We start from the raw sequence: 10,741 nt of genomic DNA, 5'->3' as shown, positions 1-10,741 counted from the left end.
AGGAGATACCTAGGTGGATGGAGGGAAGGAAGGATGGATGGATGGACAGACAGATAAATACCGCGTGCCACACCTGCTTTCCAGGTGTCAAGTGTGTGTCCAGGATTCAGTGACTGAACCAAAGGATCTAAATGAGGGAGGCCTATCCTGTAAGGAACTCTGCCCGACAAGATGCGTCCATATTGGATGGAGAAAACACTGACCTCAGCAGACTTCTCTTGGGCCAGGAAAATCAGATGACGTAGGCCTAGAGCCCAGGGCGTGCAGAGCAGCACGGAGTGAGCACTGTCTCAGTAGTCCCTGAAGCCTGAGGTGCACCTCAGGCTTGGAGGTGCTATAATTCTCATGCCTATGTTGCTGCTGAGATTGCTTTCAGGTTGGCTCAGTTCCCAGTGTGTTCATTCTTAAAGTCAGGTCCCACCACGAAAGACGATCTGTGTGTCTTATTCCTGTGACATCAAAGAGTCTAATTCAGATGACCTTTTTCTTTTTTTTTATGTATTATAAGCTCAGTGATAGTTTGGAGATGTTGCAAAGTATGGATTTGGGAGAGAGAGACCAGAGCTGAGCAGCTCGATACATACGACAATAGGGAGTTATTGGACTGTGGACGGTTATTGATGGAACGCTAGTGAACACTTCTGCCGCCTGCGAGAAGGAAGGACCGCTGAGGTTTTGCGTGAGGGCTAGGGTCAGGTTGAATGAGCGCTGGAAGGAGACCTCAGAGGACCCAAGTTTCCCCAGTCATGAGCTGTGTGACCTCCTGCCTGGCTCAGCATCAGCTCCATTTCCAGTTTATGGAGCTGCTCTATGGACAAGGCGAGTCGGGCATGGCCCCTTCCCTCCCGAGCCCCGTGGAGTGGGGGAGTTGGGCCTTCAGAGATAAGCCTACAACTAAGTCTGCCTCAGGGGGAGCAGGACAGAGATGCACGCTCCGTGTGGGGTAAGTTAAGTGCTGCTGGATGCCACGAGGACTGGTGGGTCTGGAAGGCTTTCTCCAGATTCCTGTGAAGTGGTAGGTTTTCTTTTCTCTGCCTGAAGCAGGGGTTATTTCCATCTGCTTCCTGATACTGTTGAGCTGAAGGCCCGCCAGGCCGAGGTCCCGGGGCCGGAGGCTGTGAGCTGCGGTGAGCGTCCATTTGCATTCAGGCTAACAGAGCCCGTGAATGATACGTACCGGGAGTTGTCACGGGGACAGCAGGGGCGGTGGGCAACGCTGATGCCCCTTTGAGCAGGAACCGGTCTCAGGCAGGGAAAGAACCCTCAGCGAGATCGCCTGAAGCCTCCCTCCACTTAATGCATTTAAAATGTGTTACAGTTTCTCTCGCCCTCTCCTCTTCCAGTTCCCTTACCTCCTTATCTAGTCTTCCCAGGACTTAAAAAGAGACAAACAAACCTCAAAGGTGTAGGGTTTCCTCCCCTTTCCTCCCCATGCTGGCTGGGAGCACATTTCTCGACACTCGCTTCATACCAGTCTGTGTGTGTCTGCTTCCTCTCTCTTCTCTCTCTCTCCCTCTCTGTCTCTGATTCCCTCTATTTTCTCTTTCTCTCCCCCGTTAGTCTTTGATTCTCCTTCCATCCCTCCTTCCCTATAAGTCATAAGATCTGAAAGCTCAGATTATTTGATCTCTGAAATTTGCAGACAGCAAACTAATTTGAGGCAAGAGAAATGAAATGTTTTCATGTCATTTCAATTTCTGTCTTCCACTGTATCTTCTCAGACACACATTGGACAGAGTAAGAAAATGTTTGATTCTAAGTTTGTTTTGATTTTCAACCACAGGCAGCATGTATAACTTTTTTTTTCCCTGAGGAATCCCTGACAGATGGCTTCATCCAAATTTCAGCCCATCCAAACACTTACTTTAAGCAAGAGTGTTAACGTTTCTCCTTGAAATCACCGTTTCTCAAAGGAGGGACAGGGTGCTTCTTCAATGGACTAAACTGACGGGGTAGATTCTCTTGGTGCTGCTTTTCTAGGTTATAACCTCGCGGTTTTGTTCGAGGATGAAAAAGAAAACCCAAAACAACAGTGGGACTGTAGTTCCTTTCCTCTCCAAAAGCTATTACGACTGCGTGTCTGTCCATTAAGGCAGTCAGCTGGCTGCCTGGCTGGATTCATCCATCCATTCATCGGCTGTTTGAACAATGATTTATTTAGCGACTATGAAAGGCAGGCTCTGCGATAAAGAGAGGTCCCCGATCACATGGAGTGTCTCCTAGTAGGTGAGACAAATAATCTAATAAAAAAATGAATGGGGGCTTCCCTGGTGGCGCAGTGGTTGAGAGTCCGCCTGCCGATGCAGGGGGCGTGGGTTCGTGCCCCGGTCCGGGAAGATCCCACATGCCGCGGAGCGGCTGGGCCCGTGAGCCACGACAGCTGAGCCTGCGCGTCCCCCCTCTTATGAGGAGGTGACCCAAGCTAACAGTCACCCTCAACCCAGACCCCGAAAGGCCAATTTCTGTTTTACCACACGTGGCCAGAAAGTCAGTTTCTGCTCAGGGATCCTTATCTTTCTGTCTTTTGGTTTCTTCCCCAGCCCCAGTAGCATCACAGTTCATACCTTGAGGAACAGACTGCAGCGGGTGCATCTGTCCACTGGGCCAAGTTTCCCACCAAGGTCAGGTGGACGTGATTTTCAAGATCACGGAATGGAAAGAACCCCACATGATCTGTCTTGTTGACATCTTGGAGAATTTTTGACATTTCTGTGTCTTTAATTGGCCTGAAAATATGTTGAGTGAAAAAGGCTTTTTGGTAGTGTTTTAACCAAGGTCAGAGAACCACATGTGGCTCTGAGAAGTTTATTTTGCATCTCAAGCTGGCCAATGATTAGCCTGTCCCGAACGACTTCATCTAAGAGGCACTTAAGTAATGGAGAGTGAATAAAAAATAAAAGCAAATTACAGAGCATGGAGATAAGGGGAAAGCTGGAAAAAAAAGTAGCATTTCACCCTTCAAATTTGGTGGAGATTGTGATCAAGCTATAGATTCTGTCTGCCTGACAGACGGCTTTGAGTTCATTTTATTACTTAACTAGGTCAGTACGCTGGAGTCCTCGGTGATCAGGTGGATAGGACCAGATCAGAAAAAACTAGCCTTAAGTGCAAAATAATTTATTAGAGAGTTTCATACTGGTAGAAGTTTCAGTCAAACAGGAAGCTCTGATTCTAAATTTGTAGGCACCTAATCATATATAAAGCCAAAACTGACTGTTTTCAGGAGATGTTTGACATGTTTTAAAATATGCCTCTCAGTAATTGATAGATCCAGTAAAAACATCATCAAGGACATAGGTGACCTGAACAGCACAATATTGTATTTACCTACCGAGACATAAACATACACACATATGTATATATGCACGTATGTGTTCATACATGTGTGTGTATCAACTGCACCTGGCTACTGGAAATTACATATTCCTTTTAAGCACACATGGACTTATTTAAAAATTTATTTCTTAACAGTCATAAACCAAGCTTACAAATTTCAAAGTCCCTAGCCACAATACAAATGAACTAGAAATTAACAACAAAAAGGTAAACTTAAAGGAAACCTCATATACTTGGAAATTAACAACAAAAAAGGACCTATGGCTCAAAGAAGATATCATTATTGAAATTGAAAGTAGTTAAGGTTGAATGATAATGAGCACAGGATCACTAGCTATAAAAACTTGGCAAGCATGCCTAAAGTATATTTTAGAGTGACATTTGTAGCTTTAAATGCTTATGTTAGAAAAGAAGAAAGGCTGACAAGAAATTAGCTATGTGTCCATTTTAGGAAGACAGAAAAAAAGAAATAACTGTATAGGTCCAAAGATCGTAGAAAAATGAAAAGAATAAGAGTTGAAATAAATTAAATAAAAAAGAAACCCACAAAATTATCAAGGCCAAATTTGCTTAAGATGACAAACTTCTGACAGGTCAAGAAAAAAAGAGAGGTCACAGACGGTATCAGGATGAATTAAGGTCGTAAGTACTGATGCAGCCGAGATTAAAATTTAAGAAATATGATGATCAAGTTGATGTCAAATACTTGAAAACGTCTGTGAAGTTGGAAAATTCCTAGAAAAGTGTAAATTATTAAAGCTGACTTAAGAAGTAATAAACACTTGAAGGATCCCATAATTTTGAAAGAATTTGAGTCAGTAGTTAAAAATCTTTCCACAAAATAAGTACCAGTTCCAGATGTTTTTATAGGTTGTTTATACTCTATTTTCAAGGAACAGATAGTTCCAGGCTTAGACAAACTCTTTTCAAAGAGTAGAAAAAGAGAGAACACTTCTCACCCACAAGACTAATACAACCTTGATTCCAAAAGTAGAAGGAAAATCATGGACCAATCTGGCCGTGAATCTAGAGGCAAGAATCCTAAATAAACTATTCGATAACTAGGGCCAGCAATGATCAAATAGCATTTATTTCTGGAATGATTGATTTTCTATCGTAAAATGTATTATGTAAATCATCATATTTATAGTTTAAAGGAGGAAAATCTCGTGATCACAATAGATTCAGATAAACATTTCACAAAATTCATCAACCATGCATGATAAAACCTTAGCAAGCTAAGTTTAGGATGGAACTTCCTTTATTTACAGCAAATGACTTTTTCGTGGAAAATTATGGAAAGCAATGCCTTTAACATTAGGGATGAAACAAGGGCTGTGGCTGCTTCTACCATCAACGTTGCTGTGGAGTATAAGCGAGCTCAGTCAAATAAGCAAAGTGCAAGGGTCAAAAAGGAAAAAACAAAGTACCACTATTTGCAGATGATATGATTTTTTTCCATAGAGAAAAAGCAAAAAAATCTACAAATTTTGAGAAATCACACACACACACGCACGCACGCACACACACACACACACAGTTGTATCCAGTTGGGATCTCTACAGGAAACTGGTAGCATCCTCAACGTAGAGTCTGATGACTAGAAAGATGTAGTCAGGGTGAAGGGAGGCCAACAAAGACGGTCACCCCCAGGTAGGTAACACTGAGGACCCTCAGTCTGTGGGGTGAGAGTGGGGCGTGGATACCAGAACCTGGAGAGAGAGTTGCAGCTCTAGGCAACTTCTAAAAGTGGGAGGTGAGTTTTGTTTCAGGAGAAGAGCGCAGCCCTGTGGCCTGACTGCCTGAAGGAGAGGAGGCGGGGCCCAACACCCCATCTTACTCTCTTCCTGTCCTCTGCTCTCCTCGCCATTGCTTCCTATTTCCGGCCCTCCTGGGAGCCTGGACGCAGGGACTCCTGGATATAGAGTCTATGGAGTTCATCTCCTGGACGCAGGGCATGACGGGAACGGCGGAGGGCACGCTCGGGGGCCAGGGGAGGATGCCCAGCACATATCTAACAATGCCATGCAGGTCCTTTACGTAGACACATACAGTTGTATTCAGCTATAATAAGGGAAACTAAACAAATGGAGAAAGAGCCATATTCATGGTAGAAAGACATCATAAAAATGTCAGTTCTCCACGATGTGATGAGAGATTGAAAACAATTTTAATAAAAATTCCAACAGGATATTTTTTTTGCAGGACTTGATTAGCGGATTCTAAATTTTAATGGAAGAGTAAATCGAATAAGCAAGACAGTCTCGAGAAGAACCAGGCAGAACATATACTCTACAAGATATCAAGTCTTCTTATAAGGTTTTAGCAATAAAGACACGGTCTATTAGCACAGCGAGACCAAAGGAATAGAATAGAGAGCCCAGAAAGTGGCCCATCAGACAGAAATCCCATAAATGGCAGAGCTCACAATTGCAGGTCAGTGTGGAAATGATGAGTCATTCAAAAAGTGGTGCTGTTATCGTGTATTAATGCATATGTGTGGAATCTGAAAAAATTGGTATAGACGATCTTATTCACAAAGCAGAAATAGAGACACAGACGTAGAGAGCAAACGTATGGATGTCGAGGGGAAAGCGGGGGGTGGGATGAATTAGGAGATTGGGATTGACATATACACACTATTGATACTCTGTATAAAATAGGTAACTAATGAGAACCTACTGCATAGCACAGGGAGCTCTACTCAATGCTCTGTGGCGACCTAAATGAGAAGGAAATCCAAAAAGAGGGGATGTATGTATAGGTATAGCTGATTCACTTTGCTGTGCAGTGTAAACTAACACAATATTGTAAAGCAACTAGACTCCAATAGAAACATTTTTTAAAAAGTGGTGCTGTGGCTGGTTATGCTGTGCAGAAATCGTAAAAGCTGTCTTATAGTCCATCTTCAAAGGACAATTCTGAAGCCAGGGGCAAGGTTGATTAAAAATCTAAAATGTGAAAGGCAAAATTTTAATATACTTAGAAGAGAATATAGAAGGATATCTTTATGACTCTGGGACTAGAGCAGGATTCCTGAACAAGTACAAAAGACACAAACCACAAAGGAAAAATGGATAAATTCAACCACAATAAAATTAAGACCCTCTGTCCTTCAAAGGACATCAATGAGACAGTGAAAAAGCAAGCCATGATCTGGGATATCTCAACACATAACTGACAAAGGATTAGTATTCTGAAGGTATGTACAAACATTTACAAGTTAATAAGGAAACGGTAAACACTCCAATGAAAAAAGAGGCAAAAAATATGAATAGGTCAGACACAGAAGAAGTCTGGGTAACTAGTGAACCCACGGAAAATGCCCAGCCTTGTTAGTTATTGGGACAATCGGCAATGTCCCACCCTCCAGACTGGCCCAAATTAAAAAGTCTCACCACAGCAAGCATTGGCAGGAGCATGGAACCAAAGGAACTTTCACGCACCGTTGCACCTATGCAAGTCGGTGAAGCCATGTTAGAAAACCACTTATTAGGAATTCGGTCAAGTGCGTGCATATCCTGGAGCGCAATCACTCGGCCACTTCTGACTTTCAGAAACGACCATTTCATGTGGTTGGATCTAAGAGATCTCCTCAAGGAACTCTTCCACTTTTTAACCGGGAGACACGTATAGGATGATGCGTAGCAACGTTGCCTGTGACAGCTCTGAAAAGAAAACGTCCTAAATCTCCACGTCCACTGATAGCATGAGGGATGAGCATATGGGGTGTGTTAAGTAATGGAAGACTTTAGATCCATAGAAATGATGCATCCGCACTCAACGCAGATCAGGTCAAACACACAGTGCAGGCAAAAGCCAAAACAGAACAAAACAAACAAAACACTGAAGTGTGGAAGAACTTATACACAATTCGAAACCAGGCAAAACTCAGCAGTGTGTTATTCAGGGATGCCCTCACATCTGGAAAATTTAGCAAGAAAATCAAGGAGTGTTTTATATAAAACTCAGGAGTTACCTCTTAGAAGGAAGGAAGGGAAGGTGGTGGCATTCCTAGGGCATCAGGATAATTAGTCGTATTTGTTTCTTAAGCTGGGTGATGGGTATGTGGGCATTTGATGCATTTATTTTTAAAATTATCGTTCTTTAAAGTGTGCATGTATGTTATATGTATTCTTTTGTATAGTGTATACATACAAAACAAAAAGTTAAAAAAATAGAGATTACAAGAAGAAAAAAATGCATCCAGTCCAATTTCCTTTTCATACTGTAGCTCTTGAAATGACTGTCCTTTCCATGTCTTGTTTTCTTCGTGTTATATCTCCTGGTAGTTTATTATTCTTTACATGATTTGAAAAGCATTTATCTTTCCCAGTGCCTAGAACTGGTCTGCATCACAGTAGGCATTCAGTAAATATCTTTTATTGCTGAGTGCAGCAGCAAGCTAGCCACATGAGAAAAAGTTCAATTTCTGTATTAACTAAAAACACTGCTATTCGAAACGATGTGAATTTTTATGTAGCAAATTGACAACATTTGAAAAAGTATCATTGGAAGAGTAAGAGAAATCACATATTGTTTGTGGGAATGCAAAAATGTAAGCAGTGGCTAGTTCTATAATAAATTTGGAAAGTCCTAAAAAATGTATTCTTTGATGTAGTAGGTCTACCTATTAGAACTTATGATCACAAAACCATTAAGATGTGTGTACAAATTTCCATTTAGTACAGTACTTTTTGTAATTACATAAAAGGCATATACTTGACAATCATGGTTTGTTTAGATAAGCTATGGTCCATCTATAATTTAATGGATAGTATATCGCTATTAATATGGTGTGAAGTAGATGAGGAAATAAAAAGTTCTTGATATATCATTTAGTACAAATGAGGTTAAAGCCCTATGTAGACTATAATTCCATGTTTTAAAAATATACATATTTATGTATAGATAAAGCATAGAAAGGATATACATAGTTCCTGGCCTTTAATTGGTGCTAAATAAATAAATGAGTAATAAAGGAATAAAGGAACGAATGACATACACCAGAATCCTGACACTGGTTACCTCTGTGTGCTAAGAGTAGGGGTGATGGCAATGTTCAAAATTCTATACCATGTTTATGTATTCTTGTTGCAATAAGAAAAGTTGCAAATAATCAGAATTAAAATGAAAGACTAGTATCTCTGCGTTACCGTCTTGTTTTGTATCACAACCGGCACAGCATTATCACAAATGGGCTTATTAAACATCTTTGAAGTTGAGGTTCACGTTCAGATCTGCTTCTTTTCTAATCTTAAATGCCTGTTTATTCAATATCCTACAGGTTTGAAGCCTTGAAAAGAAATGGTTATGTGTTCATACCCAGGTTCCAAAAGTGCCCACTCTAAGGTTACTATTTGGCCAAAATTTCACCAGCTGGTCCCACAATGTGCTCCCTTTGTGGGAGTGCCAGCCCATGTCAGCAGAGAGGCCGTTACAGACCCAAAGATCCAGCTCTGGATTTCCACCCAGAGGCTTGAAAACGGCCCCTAAGACTGAGAATTTCAACACGGACTTCCCCGCCCCCCCCCCCCAATGCTATTGGTCTCACCTAGCAATTGGGTGCCACTGAACATTGTTTAGAAGACTTTGTTTCAAGGTCTACTAAACTTTCTTAAATTCCCTAACCTGGACACCCACACAACAACCTGGGCAGGTCTTTCCAGATCTGACTTCTATTAATGTGGCTATCGTTGTTTTCAAATACATTCATGGCAAGACTTGAGAAATGTTTGATTCTTGTTGAGCATCATGTTATCAGAAACATTTCTGTGCTGTTGGACCTACAGATTCAGAAACTTTAACCAATCATTCTGGATCGCAGGGTCTGTCCTTTTCAACAATGTCCTGTGCACACCCTTGGGTGCTGCCTTCTTTCTGGAATTTTTGAGGGTTTGATGCAGGACCAAGTGTTTCCACACCACCCACAAGCTTCATGCTCATTAGTTCCACTATAATTGGAGTCTTCCAGCAATTTACTTGGGAAGAGAAGGAAAAGACAGCGGCTCTGCCACACTCAGGATTACGGGTTGTCCTGAGCGATAGGAATTCACAGACCCGGAAGGGCACTATTGTTGTGTGGTTTGCTAACTTAGGCTGAAGGTTGGAGAGCTATCAAACCTTCCTTCTTGAGAGGGTTGCACTTGTACTAAAATATCTCAGAAAACCTGACTTTTATGATGCTTTTAGTATGTCCTTTCTGGGTCTTAGAAAGAATCCCTAACCTAAAAGCCAAACTCTACTAAATGCTTGGAATCCAGGGATAAATTTAAATTGGGGCCTCACAAACCCCTTTTGGAAGAATCTATGAATTTTCAGTTATTTGCGTAGGCATGGAATTATTTTGGACACTAAGGAAGAAGTAGTGCCACTGACAGCCTGGGTAAACACTAGCTGAAAACCACATTTGTCTTAAAGGAAATACGAAAACCATTAGCCCCAAATCGCACCCACCAGGGGCTGTGTCCACTGCGATAACTCGCTTTGGTGAGGACTGGAAGATATGCTTGGAGTCTCTCAGGGTCCTGGAGATCCGTGATAATAATTCCCAGGATGAAAACTGCATGGGTGTGGAGCGAGGAGAACTTTCCAGTGGGTTTTATTTAAATAAGCTAACATTTAACAGATTATCTGAGCCTAGTAAAACATGTCGAAATACAGTTCCTACGGCGCGGTCTCAGATCTTTGCAGCTGTTTGGGGAATATAATTAAAGCCAGTTCGTTAGACTACTGGGTGGGGCCTGCTGAGGACTCCGGATGGGGAAGGCTGGCAACGTGGAAATCCACAGGCAATTAACATTAGACACCCGAAGAAGGCGCTGAGGAATTAACAAATGCGCTCCTCTGCTCGCAGGAGTCCCGCTCCGCCAGCAGCGATGCGTTGAGCGGTCCGTTTTCCTTTTCTAAATCCAGAGCTGTGTTTTGCTTCTCCTGGCTGCCAATGGCGCATCTGAAAGGTAGGAGTCCAGGTTTTGCCTGCAGGCAGATATTTGCAATCACATCTGGCTTGGCTTTGCCATGTCGTTAACCCCCCTTTTCCCCGCTACAGTTGTTTTCTTTTTATTAAATTTCCCGTCTGGATCCATGCGTCTGCATTTCCAATGTCAACAACCACTTTTTATCACAGATAATAACTTCCTTTTACAGAAGGGGCTGTATCATCCTACATGCATTTCAAATTACGTTTTATGGACAAACAGTGAAATGCAGTATCTGGCAGTACGCATAATTGAGTGCATTTACAGTCATCTAAATCTCGATTTTGCGAGAGCCAAGAACCAAGTTGGTTGCAGTTTTCTTAATAATCTATTTCTTCAGAGTGTTGTTGCTTCTCACCAGAACTTAATTAAGTTCACATTGGCATGTTTATGAAGGAAATTATGCGGTATGCCCAAACACGCCA

This window comes from Pseudorca crassidens, chromosome 1 (assembly GCF_039906515.1).
Source record: "Pseudorca crassidens isolate mPseCra1 chromosome 1, mPseCra1.hap1, whole genome shotgun sequence".
Classification (NCBI taxonomy): domain Eukaryota; kingdom Metazoa; phylum Chordata; class Mammalia; order Artiodactyla; family Delphinidae; genus Pseudorca; species Pseudorca crassidens.
Note: the sequence above shows the minus strand (reverse complement) of the source record.